The 21,953-nt window shown below is 33.6% G+C and overlaps 1 long non-coding RNA gene across 1 annotated transcript in view; it reads right to left on the bottom strand.

Moving 5' to 3' along the window:
* Positions 1-16,273: 16,273 nt before the first annotated feature.
* Positions 16,274-21,953, bottom strand: part of LOC149135998 (uncharacterized) — a 116,090-nt gene continuing 110,410 nt past the window's right edge. Inside the window, exons 2-3 of the long non-coding RNA XR_016241446.1 lie at positions 17,732-17,745; positions 16,274-16,449 (exon numbers count right to left, since the gene is read on the bottom strand). This is a non-coding gene — a long non-coding RNA (uncharacterized LOC149135998). The remainder of the gene's footprint in view (positions 16,450-17,731; positions 17,746-21,953) is intronic.

Below are 21,953 nucleotides of genomic sequence, written 5' to 3'. Positions count from 1 at the left end.
TGAAACACTCATTAGACTGGGGTGTACTCTTGAGAGAACTGACAAGCAACTAGCCAGTATGTCGCAAGTGGAGCCTACGTTCCATTAAAACTTCTTATATGATCTACAAGAGAGTTACCTGTGAATAATGTGAGTATGAGAAAGAAAAGGCAAAAAATGTGTAGTTTGTGGGGAGAATGGACACTTTGCAAAGGCTAGGGTTTGCAGTGGGAAAAGGCTAGGCCATAAGATATCAGACATAAAGGATTCTGCTCCAGATAACAGCAACTCAGATTCCAGCAACTGCAGCATAGACGATGATATTGATTGGTCATGTACTTGTGGGATCTGTAGCCCCAGATATGTCAAGGTACAATGGAATTGTGAAAGTCTTTGTAAATGACAGGGAGACTTTCAAATGAGACAATTCTGGTTGTAGTAAAACTCTGAATAGCATTAGAGAGTTCAAAAGACTGAATTGTAAGCAGTCAATTTTGTCCAACTAATGCTACACTGTCAGGTTTTTGCTGTTCAAGAAGACAGTCCATTCTAAATTCTAAATTTATGTATATGTGCCTATAGATTCTGTCTTCTTTAGAGTTAATAACCAACTCTTGTAAAATCACAGTTGATCCTCAATTTCTATGGAATCCAGTGTATTAAACTACAATTGATCTCTGTTAAGAACTTCTACTATATATATGAACATGCATGTGATTGTAACCCTAAAATTGAGTATTTCAAAATAAATGAGAATATAAAAGAAACAACACATGCTAAATGGATACCAGCAATGGTAATGTGTTTTGTTGAGGTATGAACCATATCCAGTTATTTTGTTATCCTATTTATCGAACTATTGCTCCAGCTGTCCACCACCTACCATTCACAGCCAACTGTATATTTACTTGTCTTTTATTATTCATTCATTCATTTCAGTATTCATCCATTTATTTACCCACAATTGCACTCTGGGTGAGCAATAATATACATATGCATGAATTGAACACGACCAATATTATGGGCATGGTAAGGCAGTGAGCTTGCTAAATTGTTAGCACACTGGGCAAAAAACTTAGCAACATTTCACTTTTTAGGTTCTGAGTTCAAATTCTGCCAAGGCTGATTGTGTCTTTCATCCTTTTGGGGTTGATAAAATAAGTACCAGTTGAACATGAGGGCGGGGTCGATGTTATCGACTTACTCCTCCCCTGAACTTGCTGGCCTTGTGTCAAAATTTGAAACCAATATTATTGATATGGACACAAGAATAAACAGATGTGAAAAAAAGTTATGTGCCTGCAAACTTACTAACCATGTGTAAGTTATCCTCCTTTAATTATCAATCTCTGATACTTAACTGAATTTCATTATTTATGCTTCATTTTTGTAATCCACGTGAAATATTCCTTACTCGTGTCACATCAATTTATGCTGACCAATTAGAAATAACATTCTGTCCGCCATATTGTTTGCAGTTATATGCTTTCAACCAAAATGGCTGACTGCTGCTTCAAACATATTTTAGAAGTGTTTACGCACTTCACAAAACTCAGACTTTCAGTCCCTCTTGGTTCATGTATTAAATAAATTATTTATACTCTACTCCAATACTGTATACCTTTTTTTTATCATCTTTAATCAATAACAAATATAATTAGATATATATATATATCACAGGAGTGGTTGTGTGGTAAATAGCTTGCTTACCAACCACATGGTTCTGGGTTCAGTCCCACTGCATGACAACTTGGGCAAGTGTCTTCTACTATAGCCTCAGGCTGACCAAAGACTTGTGAGTGGATTTGGTAGGCGGAAACTGAAAGAAGCCCATCATATATATATGTGTGTGTGTGTGTGTGTGTGTGTATGTGTGTATGTATATGTTTGGGTGTCTGTGCTTGTTCCCCCACCATTGCTTGACAACCGATGTTGGCATGTTTACGTTCTCATAACTTAGCAGTTCAGCAAAAGTGACTGATAGAATAAGTGCTAGGCTTACAAAGAATAAGTACTAGGGTTGATCTGTTTGACTAAAGGCAGTGCTCCAGCATGGCCGCAGTCAAATGACTGAAACAAATAAAAGAATATATGTATACACACACACACATTATATCATCATCATTATTTGATGTTACTTGTCACTTCTCTACGAGGTAGGTTTCTCTACAGCCTGATGCCATTCCTTCAGCTAAACCTTACCAGTTTTCGAGCAAGGTAATATTTCCTTATAGCCAGACATTTTTTTTTTTTATGGAAAACTGGAAAATGAACAACCTCGCTTGCATGACATTTACAACCATCACATGATGTCTAGACAAGGATACACACAAACACATACACAAATACCCCACACAAACATCCTACATGCATATACATACATCACAAGAGACATGCTTCTTTCAGTTTCCATTTATCAAGTCAGTCACTCACAAGGCTTTGGTTGGCCTGGAGCTATAATGGAAAACATCTAACCAAGGTGCAATGCAGTAGAATTCAACTCAAGACTACATAGTTGAGAAGCAAGCTTCTTTACCACTCAGCCATGTCGGTGCCTATAGATACTGTCTTCTGTAGAGCTAATAACCAACTCTTGTAAAAGCACAGACATTGATCCTCAGTTTCTATGGAATCCAATGTATTAAACTACAACTGATCTCTTTTTAGAACTTCTACTATATATATATATATATATCTATATATATATATATATATGCATACATACATACACACACATAACTACAGACATTTAAGTGCAAGTATCTGTATATATGTATATATACATACATACACATATATATGTATATATTCATATATATTTATATGTATATATATGTATGTATATATATACATGTGTGTGTATATATATATTTATATATATATATATATATGTATATGCATATATGTGTGTGTATATATGTATATGTGCATGTGTGTATAACTACATATACGGATGTATATATATTTGTGCATGTGTGTATGCATATGTCTCACAGACAATGTCAGTTCTTAAAGAAAAATGGCCACTTGATGGACCAATGTAACTGTACGATAGAATCAAAAGTCACACACACACACACACACACACACTCACTGACACACTCACAGACACATGCATACAATTCATTTCATTCTCGCACACATACACGCATGTACTTTGTGATAGCATAGACAACAAATTATGTCTCTTGGTTTGACTCTCTCTCTCTAAAGTATTTCAACGTTTGTATTCTTGCAAAACTCAAGTCTAATCAAGTGTTCACGTTTTCGACAAGAATACATCAGAACCACTGGAGTTCTTTTCCAGAAAGAGATAGGAAAACAAGTTCAAAGAATTTATCAGTCAGTCACTTCAGTCTTAACCTAGTTATTCTTAAAAGAAAGGCAGAGATAGCAAGAGACTGTGAATGAGAGAGAGAGAGAGCGAGAGAGAAGTAAATGAGAAAGATTTTAGACAACTAAAATGAAAATATCTCCATGCTTTTTCATTTCTGCTTATCTTTCATCTTATTCTATTTTTGTATTTTTTTTTTCCTTTTCTCTAATTTTTATCTTTGCTATCTTTGTCTTCCTCTAATTTTCTAAACCTCTGTGATATCAGAAGTTAAGAGACACAAGCATCATTTTTAGTAAATAGTAAGTTGACTATCTCTTTCAAATTTCATCTTTGTTGCTAATTCTCTTCTTCCCTTCACCTACTTGTTAATTCTTTTTTATTTTTTCTTCTTTTTACCTACTGAGATTAAGTTGAAAGTGAGGTGATTCCAGTTTTAATGCAGAGATGCTGAAGTAAAGGTTATATGTTCTAACTTAGCTGAAGGCTTTGCATTTGTAAGGCAAATTATATTATTTTATTGCTCAGGTTTTCCGTATCTGAAAATAAACACTACACTTAATTCGCAATGGCTTCGTTGCTATTTCAAAATCCATCAAACTGTAATAAAAGCGTATTCTACTCATTTAACCAAATACTGCAATATTAAGACTTCCCATTTTGATGTTGAGTTGGTGAATATAAACATAGTTGAAATGAAAGAAAAGAAACTAATATGAATTTTTATTATTATGGTCACATACACACAAATACATACACATACAGTTTTAATTATATTGCTTCTTCAGAAGAATTAACTGAAAGGTCCAGATATTAAACAGGTAGATTATGAGTTCTGATTTTAAATTTATAACAGGTGTTGCCTTTCTTCTTTGATAAAATTACTTATTTATATTATATATCTATATATATTATATATCTATATATAATGTTATTGAGAAGCTAGCTTCCCACCCACATGGTTCCAAGTTCAGTCCTGCTGTGTGTCATTTTGGGCAAGTGTCTTCTGTAGTTCTGAGCTGGCCACAACTTTGAGAGTGGATTTGGTAGACAAAAACTGAAAGGAGCACACACACACACACACACACACACATACATGCACGCATATGTTCATGTGTATGCACATGTGTAAGTGTATGTCTGTAAGTTGTCTCTTTCTCTTGACATTATACGATAGTTGTAAATAAGTGTCACCATCATATAACAGTATCCTTCATTTCCAATCTATTGTGAAAACCATGGAGAAATATTGCTAATTTGGAAACAGGTGACGTTTGGCGTCTGGCCTTAAAAAATCTACAACATGTCCATTTGAGCTGGCTAATTGAAAGATCATATTCCATCTGCCATATATTGTTTGTTGTTGTAAGTCTTTAATCAAATTGGCCTACTGATAATTTAGCTGCGTCTGCGCATAATGAAACTCAAGAATTTCAGCCAGTTTTGCTTCTTGCCGATCCAATAAAATAACATTTAATTAGTGAAGTAATGTCCCTTTTTAGAGTTTCTGAAATTTATGCAAAGAAAGGCAGTTAACCTGAACACTTGCAACAGAGTGGACTCCACTATTGGCACCCCTTCCCCCCAAAACAATTGGTAGTGTTAAACTTGGTGTTGGATTAAGTCTACCACCCAAGAACAGGAACAGTCACTATAATGGGTTCTTACATAGTTTCTGTCTACTAGGTTTCTCTCACAAATCTTTTGATAACATAAGGATAAGATAGAAAATATTTACTCAAGGTGTTGAACAGCAGGATCAAATACCATTTAGTTACAGAGGCAAAATGTTCAAGCATGCATCAATCTCTGCACCCTACTGAAGAAGCAATTTAAGTATTAAAACAGGTGATTTATCAAGCACCAATTTCATGAATGATTGTGATTGTGATAACTATTAGTATTTTTGCTGATGAAGCATGAAGCTATATTTTTAAGCTTAATAATCAAATCACTAGCATACACAATTTCTTAGTTTACATTTCTTCATTGTCTGCCTTGAAGTAAACTTTCGTTATAACTCTGTTTAGCTCAGGTTATTTGCCTGAAAAGAGCACAATACCTTCATCACTTTAATTTGTTAAGTTCTCTCCTCTCTCCTGCATCATTATTCAGAAGTGTTATTAATGCTAATGACTTTTCTCCTCATTATGATGCAGTTTCAATTAATTAATGATTCTTTTTAGCACACTACATTAAATATGTTCTTGCATACTTAACTAAATGTTCTCCATGCAAATGGTGTCCTATGAGAAATTATTCACAGTTACTCCTTGGTTTCTACCATTGGGACATGGCTTTTTTGTAATTACAAATCCATTTAAGATCTCTTGAGAAAATCACACTAGGGTGAAAAATCCTGATTGCTTACTCTCAGCTCATTAGAAGATTTAAACCCAGTTACCTAATGAAGCACTCAGCTTTACTGAGTACCTCTGCTTTCTGTGGCAAGCTATGGCTACTCATGCAAATAATTTTCAGTTTAATAGACTGAGTTATTGGAAAGTAACAGTGTGATGCTTTGGATTGCATATAAACCATTATTCTTTTAGGTGGCAGTTTAAATCATTATTAACATCTAGCAATATCTAGACCAATTCTTTAGAGATTAAGGAAATATCTGAACGAGTAAAACCATCTAACTCTGTCGAACAAGTTCAGATGCCTGAAATATTTGCCACATAACTGAATAGTCATTAATAAAGCTCTGAATTTCATCTCATCTGGAGAATGATTGGGGTAAAACATATGAATCCAGACTGCATGAAAGCCTAAAATTGAGTTTTATTATACTTGATATAGTAAGCTCAGAAATTTTAATTAAGATTAAAAATTTTAATTAATTAACTCTTTTTGGTTATAACATCAAATACAAATCAAAAAAAAAAAAAAACTATGTTACAGCAGTGTTTCTCAAACTAATAAACATCAACCAACCAACCAACTAGATTAGGCACAAGGCCAGCAATTTTGGAGAAAGAGCTTTTAGCCAATACTATCAATCTCATCAATACTATCAGTATTTTATTGATTCTGAAAGGATGAAAGGCAAAGTTGTCCTCAGCAGGGCTTGAGCTCACGACATAAAGAACCAGAATAAACACAGCAAAGCAATTTTTCTAACAATTCTGTTAATGCATCCATCTCCAATGTAAGTGACATCATTGCTCTTCCATACACTTCATTAATGTGTAAGCAAAAGTGATTTGGCATCAATAAAATACTACTTATCTGTAATGATGGTGGAGAAGTTTAGAAAGTCAACAAAAAAACATCTTAATTTTATGGCAATGACTGTTCCATTTGCAATCCCCACTGCTGCCCCCAGCAGACCTGCATTCACTTGTTGGGAAACATTGTCCTTGAGCCCTCTTTATTTTGAATTTAATTTATTTTATATGCAACATGCCTACCACAAATGTATGACTGGTTCTGATTGTAATGTAACATATAAAGAGGTAATAAAAATGGATAGTTTGGTGGTCGATATTGCTTATATTAAATCCCCTCACATTAAGAACGTAAACAAGTTTATAAAAACATAAAAAAAAGCAAAGCACAAAACGCACCATTCATGTTCTCAATAGAAAAATAGAAAGTTTGTTAATAGCATTAAGATTTTGTTGTGGACACTTAAATACTTAGAAGAGATAAAAATCTATGACAACATTTTCTCTCACTGAATTTTTAGTTCTGCTTGTTGCTGTTGGATCCCAATCAACATTAAGTAAATCATTCTATTCCACCATACTTCCTGCTACATTATTGGGGCCAGATTTAAATTAGTATTGATACTAATGAGTCAATCAAGTGTACTAGTTACCATGCTTATCAACTGTCTTGGCTCTCCTCTTTCTTTCTCTGCTCATGACCGAATACACTTGGGTTTGTGCCAAATTTCAGAATTGGAAAAAGATCATATATAATTAGTATTCAGAATGAATGCAATTTATATCTGATGTTTTGTAACCCACAGTACTCCACTGCAAATGTGTCCTTTATATAATGTGTTTAGAAGGAAGAGAAGAATATTCTTCTTGAAGTTAGCGCAGTGGGGGAACTTGAGCTAGCTACAGTTCATCGATGTAGTTTTACATCTTATAATTTCTTATGCAGCAATAAAATTCAAGACACAATCCGATTCATTTTTTCAGCATCATTTAACTTCTTAGACAGCTTGCTCGGTAGGAGCAGTGGTAATTAGGGCTATTCAGCATTATCAGAAACAATAACAACAGAAGAAACACCAACAAAAACAACAACTATAAAATGCTCACCTAATTCCTAATCATACTCAATAATTCACAGATGCTGGAAGATAAATTGAAAATAGATAAAATTGATCAATTTCAAGGAAAGTCTAATTGCTTTGAGATTAACTGTTGTGCCAGCTTAGCCTGTTTTTGTTTGTTAACTATTAATTTAATCCTACTGAAATGTGCATAATGTATAAAAGCAATTAAACCTTGCATTAAAAATAAAGGTTCTTAGCTGAAATCCAACTGAAAGGCAGATGTATGTATGTATGAATGTATGTATGTATGAATGAATGTATGTATGTATATATGTTTGTGTGTGCGTATGTGTATGTATGTATGTGTGAATTTATGAGGGCTTGTCACACAGTGGTTTCAGTGTTGCGCTCATGATCCCAAGGGTTGTGGTTGATTCCCGGACCAGGTGGCATATTCCTGTGTTCTTCAGTAAAACACCACATTTCTTCTTGCTTTGCAAACACTTCAACCTCTAATGATGTGGCACCCAGTACACATGTACAGACAATGTTGGTTCAATGAAGGGAGGGAAAAAATATACAACTTAAACATTTGATCATAATAAACATGTCATCTGTGCAAATTGTTTAGCAAAAAGTTGCATAACCCTCATCTGTTGCTTACTACAAGAGAGATTGAAAGGCAGACGCAAATTATGCCTGTATTTTATGCATAGTAATCAGAATAAACTTCATACTTTTATTGAATTAGGTGCATATTTTGCCATAAAAGGAAAATATTACTATTGATCTATTTTATTCTACCTTGCCTACCCAGGCGGCACCTCCCTGGTTTAAGCCATAGATTTTGCTAACATTTCCATCTATTTACTGCTTGCTGAAGTTAGAGATAAGTGAAGAGAAACTACAAATGAAGAGAATACAAGCAACTAACTCTATTGTTAGTAAGCTAATATTGTCTTCTCTTCTACACACACAAAGAACTTGATATATTAAAATAATTTCATTTATTCACAGTAATGTGGTTGTTTTGTTTGGAATGCACAGTTTCTTGCATATAATAATTGATATAAACTTGAAATAATAAGAAAGAGATCATGTTTTTGTATTAGAAGAAAATAAATTATCATGAAAAAATATGGAAAATTAGATATAATATAAAAACGATGGACATTTGATGGACATTTAATATGAATTCCTATCACAAAAATAAGTTTCTTCATTTTGTGGGATTAGCGTTATCAATTATATTGATGCCAGTGTTTCAGCAATGCATATTTTAATGGTCCCACAAGAATGAAAGACGATAACACACTTAAGATTAGTATTCAGGCTGTAAAGAGCTGTAACCAAATACATGACATTTTGCTCACCTTTCCACTAAATCTATCAATCCAACATGTTCACATTCAATATAAATTTTTGTTAAAACAAAGAAAGCTTACAATGATGAATAATAGACTGCAAGAGTAAATATATATTTAGTTAAAATGCCACAGGAACAATTAGTGTTGCTTATCATGCGTTATTCCACATAAATTACTTCATTACTTTTCTTGTATATCATAAAATAAGTTTGGTGTAATTAGTTCAGGTCACTTCATCAGAAATACTGACCCATCTTCGCATTCTAATTATAGTCAGTTTACTTTATATATTTAGACTCCACTCTTGCTTCCCCCACACTCCAACACCACATCGCACGACCCCACACACACTAGCACTGACCACTTCCCAGCATCCACACACCTACACATGCACACGTCAATGTCACCAGCCCCCTTCCACACACACGTGCACCTTCATTTTGGGATCACCACTACATTATCATCTCCACTACTTTATTATCTCCCCTTCTTCCTAGCTCTCCTGTGTGACCCCTCTGTCCGGCATTTGCCATGATAAATCGCTAGCCACTATACCTTTTTTTATCTTCTCTCCCTGTTTATTTCTGTGTTCCTTTCTGTCAAAGAGCGTGGGCTTGAAACGTAAAAGACTTTCTCACTTCCCGAGTGTTAAACTAATACATTTGTTTGTTGTTTACACACCCGTCTTCGTTTTTTGTTTTTTTGTAAATTCTTACTTTATTTATGTCCATAATCTATAAAATTAAATTAAAATTAGTATGGCTATGGAAGATCCTTCCCTACTCTTCCCAATTTATTTTAACTTTCACAGACACAGGTATAACTGTGTAGTAAGAAGCTTGCTTCCCAGCCACATAGTTCCAGGATCAGTCCCACAGCATAACACCATGGGCAAGTGTCTTCTGCTATAGCCTTGGGCTGACCTAAGTCTTGTGAGTGGATTTGGTAAATAGAAACTAAAAACAACCCATTGTATATATGTGTATGTATGTATGTGTGTGTGTGTGTGTGTGTGTGTGTGTGTGTGTGTGTGTGTGTGCGTGTGTGTGTGTGTGTCTGTGTGCATATCTGTGTCTTTGTGTTTGTCCTCCACCACAACTTCACAACTGGTATTGGTGTGTTTATGTCCCTGTAACATAGCAGTTCAGCAAAAGGAACTGATAGAATAAGTGCCAGGCTTAAAAAAAAAGTATTGGGGTCAACTCATTCAACTAAAGGCTGTTCAAGGTGTTGGCCAAGCATGGTTGCAGTCTAGTGACTGAAACAAGGAAAAGATAAAAGGTAAAAGAATCCATTATTCAATCTGATTTAATACCTGTACCTGGCCCTTGTGGTCCAATCTGATTTAATACCTGTACCTGGCCCTTGTGGTCCAATCTGATTTACCACCTCTACCTGGTCCTCGTGGTCCAATCTGATTTAATACCTGTACTTGGCCCTTGTGGTCCAATCTGATTTAATACCTGTACCTGGCCCTTTGTGAATTCATATAGGAGTAAGAATTCAGTCTGAGAATAACTTCCTTTTTTCGTTTCATCAGTATTGTTGTCCTGATAAAATGTCAGAGGTGCTGTCCTTTATTCTTTGATTTTGTCAATAACCCACCTGCACTTATTATGAATTCCACAAAATGTCTCTAAACATATTTAGTCTTTCTTCTTTTAAGTACCTTTTTACGCATGCAATCAGAAATGGAACTACCCTGATGTTTAAGAGAACACGTAACATGAGTAAAAGGGTAAACACCCCCTTTAGTCATGAATGACCATGGGATTGAACCTTTAACGCTCCCCTCCAAGGCACAAGTCCAGGCAAGGTTGTGTATGGAAGACCAGCAGTTACTCATACATACCACCCTCCCCTCTCCACACCACTGATGCTGCCCAAGGGAAAGGCAAAGGCCAATATAGCTTGGCACCAGTGACATCACAACTCATTTCTACGGCTTGAGTGAACTGGAGCAATGTGAAATAAAGTGTCTTGCACAGTCTAGTCTGGAAATCGAACCCAATACCTCGTGATTGTGAACCTGCACTCTAACCACTGAGCCATGAGACTACAGAAAGCACAAAAAGAATACAGAGAGGTTTGGAATTGCAATCAACTAATATCTCATCAAATATTCTCCTTAGTTTTAAATCCAAACTAATTTTCACTAGATGTCATAGTATTCTTACATAAACATTACACATTACATCCTATATTGTACAGTGAAAAGAATTTCAATCAATGATTGTAAAATTTCTGCCTCTTCCATTATCACACAATAATCAATAGTAATAATAATCAGATAATAGTGATTAGATAATAGTCATTAGATAATAATGATTATTATCTGGCTCTTAGTTAACAAATTTGTTACAATGGAAGCATGTATAGCAAAGTGTCTTGTCACAAGCATCTGATACATTACATAATGGTCAGTCACAATCACCATACATTTAAAATAATGGCTAATCGCAACTCATTCACAAAATAAAGTGGTCATCCAAAGTTACCAGCAATGTTACTAACAGACTTAACACAGTCATGTAACAAAACAATTTATCTAGACATAGTTACTAGATGTGGAGGCGCGATGGCCCAGTGGTTAGGGCAGTGGACTCGCAGTCGGAGGATCACAGTTTCGATTCCCAGACCGGGCGTTGTGTGTGTTTATTCAGCGAAAACACCTAAAGCTCCACGAGGCTCCAGCAGGGGGTGGTGGTGACCCCTGTTGTACTCTTTTGCCCCAGCTTTCTCTCACTCTTTCTTCCTGTTTCTTGAGTAATGCTGCGATGGACTAGCATCCCATCCAGCTAGGAGGGGGGGGGAGCACATATGCCATAGAAACCGGGAAACCGGGCCCATGAGCCTGGCTAGGCTTTAAAAGGGCGCAAAGAAGAAATAGTTACTAGATATGTAATAAATCAGACCAGACATAGTCACCAGATATGCAACAAAAACAAGTCAGTCACAGTACCAGATAAGTTACAAATTAGACTTGTCAAAAATCACCAAGTAATCAACATAATCACAATCAGCAGGTAAATAACAAAACAGGCCAGTCACTGTCATGCATGTAGCCACCGGCTTCATATCTTTGTCTAATGTCAATTTTTCCATTCTAGCATAGGTTGGATGGGGGCTTAACTAAGGTACATTTTACTGCTGGATGCTCTTCCTGTCTCCAACATATAACACAAACTCGTTTTTCAAGGAAGGAAAATTATATTCCGCTAATATTTAAAAGTGTAGAATGGCCAGTTGTAATGTCAACAAGGAGTGTAAACATCATATTAATATTTCACTCATACAGGGACAAGAGAAGCCATTGACTGTCAAGATTCACACATATATGCATGCAAGGACACAATCACACACACACACTTGATTTGATGGGCTTTCATACAGTTTCTGTCTAGCAGTTTCACTCACAAGGCATCAATAGAATGGGGCTTATAGTAGAAGACACCTGCACAAGGTGCTGTGCCATGGGACTGAATCCGAAACCATGCAATTTTAAGATGAACATCTTAAACACAGAGCCATGCCTGCACCAATTGGTCATTCAAAATCAATCACTACGTTAGTCACAATTACCAGGCGCATTCACAAATAAACCAGTCACAGACATGGGACATGTAATAAATAGCCTATTCACAATCAACAGATACATAACAAAATGGCCAATAACCAGATATCTAATGAGCAGGCCAGTCAAAATCACTAGACATTTAACAAATAAGCTAATTATAATCAACGGATATCTATCAAACATAAAAACATACACACGATTGCAGTTTGTAGTCATGTGACTGATAATCCTGTTGCAATCAACTGTCTCATGATTAATGATGCAACTATCTGATTCCAATTACTTCCAGTGAAAGAAAATAATCTGTAAGAACAATATCACATCATTTATAAATATATTTTTGTAGTTTTTCTAATTTGTCATTTTTAAATTTCCTAAACTTTAATGCCAATCAAATATTGTTAAAAAAAAACATTTATATATACCATACACAAATACATAGTCATACTGAATAATACACCCACACCCACACTAACACACACTATGTGTGTGTGTGTGTGTGTGTATATATATATACACACACACATTCAAACTCACACAGATTTACCAAGCTTTTGCATATGCATTCCCACTTTTAAAAAAATCATAAGTATAGGTATATATGTAGGTATATACATTTGTTAATATATATATATATACACAAACTTTCCATGTATACTGATATGCACTTGAACTGATCACACATACTTCACACACATATCGAGATCAATTCACAAATACACATGTACGTGCACATACACACTTCTGCTCTAATCCATGTTTGGAGTTGTGTATAGTAAGTATTTAAATAAACATATATAACAAATATACATATACACGCACACGCGCATACATACATACATACATACATACTTACATACATACATATATTTATATCTAAGAGTTTCTTAGCCGTTGCTTATTTTCTTGTTTTCTTCACTCTGCTTCAAGTAAAAAAACAATTTTTTTCTTCATTTTTTTAAAAATCTTTTTCTATTTTGCTTCTACTTTTCTGGGTTTTTTTTTTATTGTAGAAGGAAACATCAGAACATTTCGACATATTAAAAGTCAGTCTTTTGTAGCTGGAAGCTTCTCTAATTATTACAACTTGTCTTGAGGAGAATTCAGTGATTGCTTTCAGATCTTTCGTTACAAAGGAAAACATAACAATAGCCAGATATTTCATAAAAGCATACTAATTTGAGAAGCAAGGCCAAGTTGAAAGGCCTTTGAACATGTGTAGTTTATCATCATCATCATCTTCGTCATTGTCATCATCATCATCATCATTTTCGACAATAACAACAGCACTGACTATACTGGAATAAAATAGATAGACTTAATCTATTGCCTATTGTTTCTTCCCTCAATTCTTCTGTAAATCCTCATCTTTCCAGATTAGTTCTTACTAACTAAAACCTGATTAATCTAGTCTCTCCTTTGTCCAATCAGTACTATTGCATTTTCCAATTTATCTAACATAATGATTTCTGATATGGTCATGAGGCCATATATTTTGACTAGGAAAGGTAGGTAATTATATTGCCCCCTAAAACCTTAACTGGTACTTTATTTTATCTATCCTAGAAGGCTGAAAGGCAAAGTTGATCATGGTCAGATAAACAAAGTTGATTTTTACCAATGACACAAATCTATAAATTTTGGGGACAGGAACAGTCAGTTAAAAATTCTCTTCTGTATTTTGCTGGTTCTTATTTTATCAGCCACAGTAAAAAGAAAAATGAAGACAGCAGGATTTGAAGAAAGCCATGAAGAGATGTGTCTACATACTGCAGTGAAAGCATTTTGTTTGACACGCTGTCAGTCAGCTGCTCTATAAATAAAACTCTAAACAATCTCACTTCTTTTCCTTCTCTCTGTCTGTCTGTCTCTCTCTCTCTGTTTGTCTCTCTCTATCTGTCTGTCTCTCTCTCTTCTATACAAAGCCACAGATTTACAAAAACATTGTGAGCAAAAATTGGTAGACAGAAGCCTCTCATGTATAATACGCATGCACACACACATTGTTTTAAATATATAATCTGTGCTTTACAAAGTTCCTCTTCAGGTAGCAGCTACCTAATGCTACAGTGGGACTTTTTCTCTCATGGGATATACATGTGAAAATCCAAATATTTGTAGAGTATAAACAAAAAATAATAATATGAGAAAATGAATTGAACAAGCTTTATTACGTGTCACTACAATTGTTTCAACACATCGTTATCAGTTGTTCATTGCTGAATGTTATATATATTATACACAATGTTGTATTAATACCACTCAGCAATAACTGTATATGTGCATCTTCAGGTGAATAGAGTCAAAATAAATTCATGAGCTTTTGACTCTATTCATCTATGAATGAGCCTATATGGCTATTGCTGAGACATATTAATACAATGTTGTGTATGATATATGCAATATTTGGCAATGAACAGCTTATTTTCTTACTTCTTTATTGCCCACAAGGGGCTAAACATAGAGGGGACAGACAAGGAGATTAAGTCGATTACATCGACCACAGTGCATAACTGGTACTTTATTTATCAATCTCAAAAGGATGAAAGGCAAAGTCAACCTCGGCGGAATTTGAACTCAGAATGTAACGGCAGACAAAATACTGCTAAGCATTTCGCCTGGTGTGCTAACGATTCTGCCAGCTCACCACAGGGGGCTTATTTTCTGATTGTGTGTTAGTGACAGCAATGCAGGGAGTTGATGCACTGGGGTAATAGCATAGGATGGTATTGAATGATGGATAAAAAGTTTTTCGTATCTCTTATTAGGTTCAACATGGCTAAAAAAGAATTTTCCTGCTTAGGGAGCAGTTTTTGACTGGAGGTGTGGTTACACTGTCAGATAGGATTGTCACTTCCTCTTTTGTTATGGTTTTTGTTGTTGTCTCTTTGTTTTTGTTTTTGTGTCTTTGTGAAAAGACTGGACCAGCATTGCTGCAGCAGATGGTGTTTTTACTGTGGTTTGTGTTGGCTTGGAGCCCCGTTTCTGTTAGTGCTTTGGGTCTCTGGAGAATGAGTGCATGAACAGTCACATAGCAGACATAGTTTCTCATGTTGGGAATATCGACAGATTTTGGAATTCTGTGTTATGCAAGTTTTAGTGTTCAATTTATTATTTGGTGTTGCTGATGTTATTGTGGGATGTGTGCTTTGATGTTGACTGGTAGTGTTTGTCTGGATTGTGCATCCAGTTGAAGGTAAATGTGAGAAGATGCAGTCTCTACTTGTGCAGAGCCTGTAACATGAATAACAGCATATTTTGGTGTTTCTTGTTTGTGTTGTGAGGGACACATTCTGCTTCATAGATTTTTTTTTAGGTTTTTATACAACAGTAGAACTGGGGTAGTGATATGGATGAAGAAAGCAATGGTTTATTATTAGTATTTGAGGTGGTAGAAGGTGATGGTGGCAGCGGTGGTGATGACGATGACGATGATGATAATTATGGTGGTTGCCGTGAGAATGGTGAGAGAGATAGAGAGGTGAAGACATACTACCGTTCAATAAATCAGTTATCATGCTGGAATTTAGGAGCAGCTCTTCCTGTTGTTGTTGTTGCTGGTTATGTTTTTGTGCTTGATCAATATTTAAAGAGTAAATATACGAAAGTTTTTCAAAATGATCCTGAATTAGTTTGAAGGAAACCTCGATATGTTTCAGTTTGCTACGTATCTGCTTAACAGATAGCGTGTTGTGTAGTTGTACTGTTATTTTTTTTTGTTTTTTTTTTCAATGGCAATCTCATTTAGACACGAAGTGTTTGTATTTTCTGTTTGGGAGAGAGAAAACCATGTGCTTATTAAGAGGTCACTTTCATTATCAGACCAATTTTGTTTGTTGTAAGCCTGCTGGTTAGTTGCCATGCTTTTTTCTTTTTTTTCTTGGTTTAATTCTGTTTTAGATGTATAGATATATTCTTTCTTATGGGTGTGAGTTTTTGGTCGTCATTTGGTTGTTTGCTTATAAACGAGAGATTATTTGGGTATATAATAATTTGTAGTTAAGAAAAAAAATGTAGTTACGAGTTTGTAGATAAACATATGGTTACAAATATACATATAAACGTTAGTTTGGCCTTGCAGCTGTGTAGCTTGTTTCTGACTTTGGGAGAGGGAAGTAAAGAGACATTTGTACACTTCAGCAGTCCAGCCATATATATATATATATATATATATATATATATATATACATACATACATACATACGTACATATACACAATTGCAGTGTGAAGGGTGTTTATAAGCCATTTAAATACACACAAAAACCGTTAGATTTACTTCAACATTTAAATTTAATTTGTCAAAATATTTTCATTGCTTTGAAATCGCAACCTGTTCACTGACAAAATTCTGTTCTGTGCTGTGCTGTGTGTGTGTGCGTGTGTGTATTGATAGAAAAGACAACAAAAGAAAGAAAGAGACCTCGATATTTTGTAAATAGAGGAATTTATCTGTGTCACATATATATATATATATATATATATATATATATATATATGGTAATAATATTAGAGAATAAAAACTTATTCCAGCCTTACAGGTAAAATTCGGTATAATATTACACCGAGTTTCGTAATATATAATATATATGTATACAACTAATTTAGAGACGGACCACCACTCTACAACTCAGTCAATTCAAAACCCGTCCAAATCCATGTTGTGAGGCATATACCATATCATTACTTATCTAAGATTTTAATCTAAAATTTTAATAATATATATCATATAAAGAAACATTCATCATAAAAATATTAATTTAAAAATCAAATAAAGTATAAATAAAGTAAAAATTAATACAATAATATAATGTGTAAAAGTATAAAAGCCAGTGATTGTACATAGACTACGTGCGTTTCATGGCTGAAATAGGACTATATAAAATCATAAGCAAATTCTATCCAAGTTCATTAGAATGGGAAAATGATTTTACTCCCCAAATTGGTCACTCTCCAGGTCAAATGCCTAAAAAGATACCTAAAATAATTCAAGGAATAAACATAAACACGAGAAATAAAAATAAAAGTATAAAGAAACAAAACCTGTAAAATAATCCCTACGTTAACGGCATTAATATAATTATTAAAAGTTACAACCTAAAAATATTGAAAAAGAGTATTGTAGTAAACAAGGTTAAATCATTATGGAAAACGTAAATAAAAGTAGAAAATGTGTTAGTGTATAAAGTTAATAAAAGACGTATGTCAATATTGTTTAGAAAATCAAAAAAACATGACTTACCTGCCGGTGAGTTACTGTAGATTAAACCAAAATAATTTTACTTTAGAATTTATACTGAAAGGTCACGTGATAAATATGGCGTCTATTACCCAGAGGTCAATGCGTATTATATTTACTATAATAACGAAAATATTGAAAAAGAAGATCTACCTAAAGTAAATAGTTTATTGAAGATTAAAACTACTTAAAATACTTAAAACTCTCAGATCTACGCAGAATAATAACTATACCTCATACGAAAATCATATATTACGTAAATAATGCTATGAAACATAGTAAAAGAATGCTCATATTACCGTTAAATACTTTATAGTCAAAGGTAGTTATATGTTCTAATTTTGTATAATATTGTGATGATTAAAGCTTATTCTAAAGCTAATTTGATGTATTTAACGCTACTAATCATAACTATAAGTTGGTACCTTATCCTAGGTTTAAACGAAGTAGTTGATAGCTTCTGTTACCTAGGTGACCAAGTCAGTAACAGGGGTGGATGTTCTGAGAGCATGGCTGCTAGAATAAGAATAGGCTGGGCAAAGTTCAGAGAGCTCTTATAACTTTATTAAACAGTTATTTACAGCACGTTTCAGCTGTATTGACTGCACACTGTTAGATGTGCATATTGGTGTTAATGTGGGTACTGTATCATCAGGGTATTAAACAAGGACCCCGATGATACTGTACAGACATGTTGGGTATTCAAGTATAACAGAAACTGTTTATGCAATAAGCAAATCTAGATATGAAGAATAACTATCCCATTGATAGTTGTATAAGAATGTTTACAAGACAAAAATGATTTAAAAAGGATTAAAGAAATCCATTACCCATTGAACATAAGTGTAATGGTATGTAAGTGCTTTGGTTTAAAAAAAAATTGGTTGAAAATGTTCTAGGAATAAATACTATTAATGCAAATATTAGACACATTGGTTTGTGGAAGAAGTGATGACATCAAATCCTAACCCTCCCATTATAACTGGTATACAGAGTAAGATTTGGAAGTACACATACATTAACAGCTGGTGTACTAACCTTTAAGAAGTATTATTTAGTTTATATTAATATACACTCCAATATCTTAGGAGTCATGACCTCTGACATTGGTGCTGACTTGCAACTTTATTTTCTCTGGGACAACCATTTTTATGTAGATGATAATGATAGCAGTGAGAGATACTTATAAATTTTGTTGTTGAGACATGTTATCAAAATGTTATTTTGTGCTCTATGATATTTAAACAAATAGATTTTTTTTCATGTACCTGACGTCATGCTGGTAAGTACATAAAAATTGTCTGGAGAAAATTTTCTGGTTTTAAAATACTGGTTATTTTGCAATAAAATTAGCAAAAGAAAAATGACTGCAACAAAGATGTCAACAAAGTAATTTTACAGAATAAAAGATCATTCTTAGTTGAAGGAATACAAAGGACATTTTATTAGAACCTGAGAGGAAGGACAAATCATCTATAAATTCAGGATTTCAAGATCGAATACAAAAGGGGTGTGGAATCACTTTCATGCCACTGGCAAAACTTTTAAATTTGAAAACTGTTTGTTGACAAAGTCTATAAATATGTATGAAGAAAAAAAAGTAGTTTAAAAACAGTAAATAAATGTAAGTTGCATATCTATAAATTTGGTAAGACTGTAGATTCATTATTTTTCATAGCATAGGTGCATGTCACAGGTGTTATGGTCTAATAATTAGTCTCATCCCACAAATTTCAGAAATAGTTCTCCATCACTGCTTTAAAGAGTTAACCTCATTTTGTGCATAACAGAATAATATCTACAGAACTCTGTCATCAGCCATGTATCATTTGTAATATTGCATGTTATACATTCCATTATTCTCTCAATTATCTCTCTTTCTAAAGTCTCATTGCACAGTTGGGACATCAACACCATTATCACTTACTTTGATACATTAATTATCATGGATTACATATTACTCTTCAATTCTTTTGCTAAATTGATTGATTACTATTATGCCTCCAAACTCAGTCTTATGCCTAGGGGTTACACATTCTCTCTCAGTTTTACATTATGTGTGAATATTTCTATGGTTGGTCCTGATTCTGATCTCCTATGAGTAGAAACACTTTGTTCCACTTCCTCTCTTTATTAAGCAATCCCTTTTAATAACACTCTCGAGCATCTTTATTTCTCTCAATGTCATTGAGTGCCAGTGTGTCTACATCATTATAAATGCATTTTCCCTAATGACATCCTGCTTTACCAATTTTGACCATTTCACAGAACTAATTCACTTGTACACAGAGAGCATTTAAACACTTTCTCTTACCTGGCAAAACCAAAACTATTGCTTTCCTTTGAATAAAGTTTGTTTGTATTTTACAACAGTATGTCACTGTAATTTATATTGTGTCAGCAAGAATAAATAAGTGACTACATTTATACGAAAGTGTGTTTCAGTCTCTGTGGTGATTACTACATATCACGTATTTACAGACACAATATTAACTATAGCATCGTTTTAGTAGCTTCCACTTTATTCTTTTAATATATTTACAGTTGCAACATATGGAGTACAAGTATACTTTATCAAAAACTGTAATATCTTTCAGGATTTTAGTCTCTAGCTTTTGTCTATTTTGTATACACAAAAGATAATATCACTAAAAGGAAGATAAATTAAGTTATTCAAGCAAAGAACATATAATCTGTTTACACTTTCAGAATGTGATGGTATTTATCAGAAGTAGCAGTGATTTGGTCGAGACAAATTATACCTCTAAACCATTTCAATGTTTTCCCAGTTTTGAGATCAAACCCTTCTGAGTTTGTATTAACCCTTTTGATACCAACCCGGCTGAAACTACTTCTGGCTCTGTAGTACAAATGTCATGTTTTCATAAGTTTTGAATTAAAATCTTCCACCAAATCTTAGTCACAATTTATGTTCCTACCACTAGCTTAATGATAACTAAGTTATTTTATTAAATTTTTTGTTATATTTAAAATTAATTGAAGGAAACACAGAGCATCTCAAAATATATACGGCAACAAAAGGGTTAAATCAAATAAATAAAAAATATGTTATCGAATATTATTCTTACAAGCTTTAAATATATTTAAGTAGAGTTGTTTAATATGTTTAACATGACTCTAGGATTACTGGTGCCAAGGACAACCTGTTGGTGCCCTTAAATGGGAAATTAATTTGTATTAACAAAGCATAAAACTTGCAAATATAGAAATAAAGTGTTAATTACAATTTCTTGAATGTAAAAGTTTCTTATTTTATTAATCATTTTCATATTTTTCTCTTTGTAATTTTGAGAATATCTCAAACATGACATGATATGATAATGATAATGATAATGATAATGATAATGATAACATGACATGATGTCCCAAAGTACTTTGTGACTTGGGTGACTGCCAGAGTTGCTAGCACCTTCAGCTCACCTCAATGTTTAGCATCATCGAAACCCCATAATTGTTATTATATGAACTTAAAGAAGGGGGTGTTCTTAACTTCTAATCTAAGCTGTATGTTCAGAAAGCGAAATGAACATTTTTACTTAATATATGCTGGTGCAAACAGTCACTAGCTTTCTTGGATTCTTCAATTCCACTTCTCTAAAATCATAACAATTGAACTTATTCATGTATTTACTTATTTTCCACGTGGTAAGTAGCCTTCTTACCAACCACATGGCTCCAGGTTCATTCCCACTGCTTGGCAACCTTGGGCAAGTGTCTTCTGCTATAGCCTCAGGCCGACCAAAGCCTTGTGAAAGGATTTGGTAGACAGAAACTGAAAGAAGCCGGACGACATCATCATCATCGTGTATATATATATATTTATATATATATATATATATATATATATATATATATATTTATATATGTATATATATATGTATATATAAATATATATTTATATATGTATATATATATGTATATATATATATGTATATATAAATATATATATATGTATATATAAATATATATATATGTATATATAAATATATATTTATATATGTATAATATATATATATGTATATATATATGTATATATATATATGTATATATAAATATATATATGTATATATAAAAATATATTTATATATGTATATATATATGTATATATATATATATGTATATTATAAATATATATATATGTATATATAAATATATATATATGTATCATCATCATCATCATCATCGTTTAACGTCCGCTTTCGAT

This window comes from Octopus bimaculoides, chromosome 4 (genome assembly GCF_046866305.1).
Source record: "Octopus bimaculoides isolate indiv1 chromosome 4, ASM4686630v1, whole genome shotgun sequence".
In the NCBI taxonomy this organism is placed as follows: Eukaryota; Metazoa; Mollusca; class Cephalopoda; order Octopoda; family Octopodidae; genus Octopus; species Octopus bimaculoides.
The sequence above is the reverse complement of the archived record's forward strand: the minus strand, read 5'-3'. Positions and strand labels throughout refer to the sequence as shown.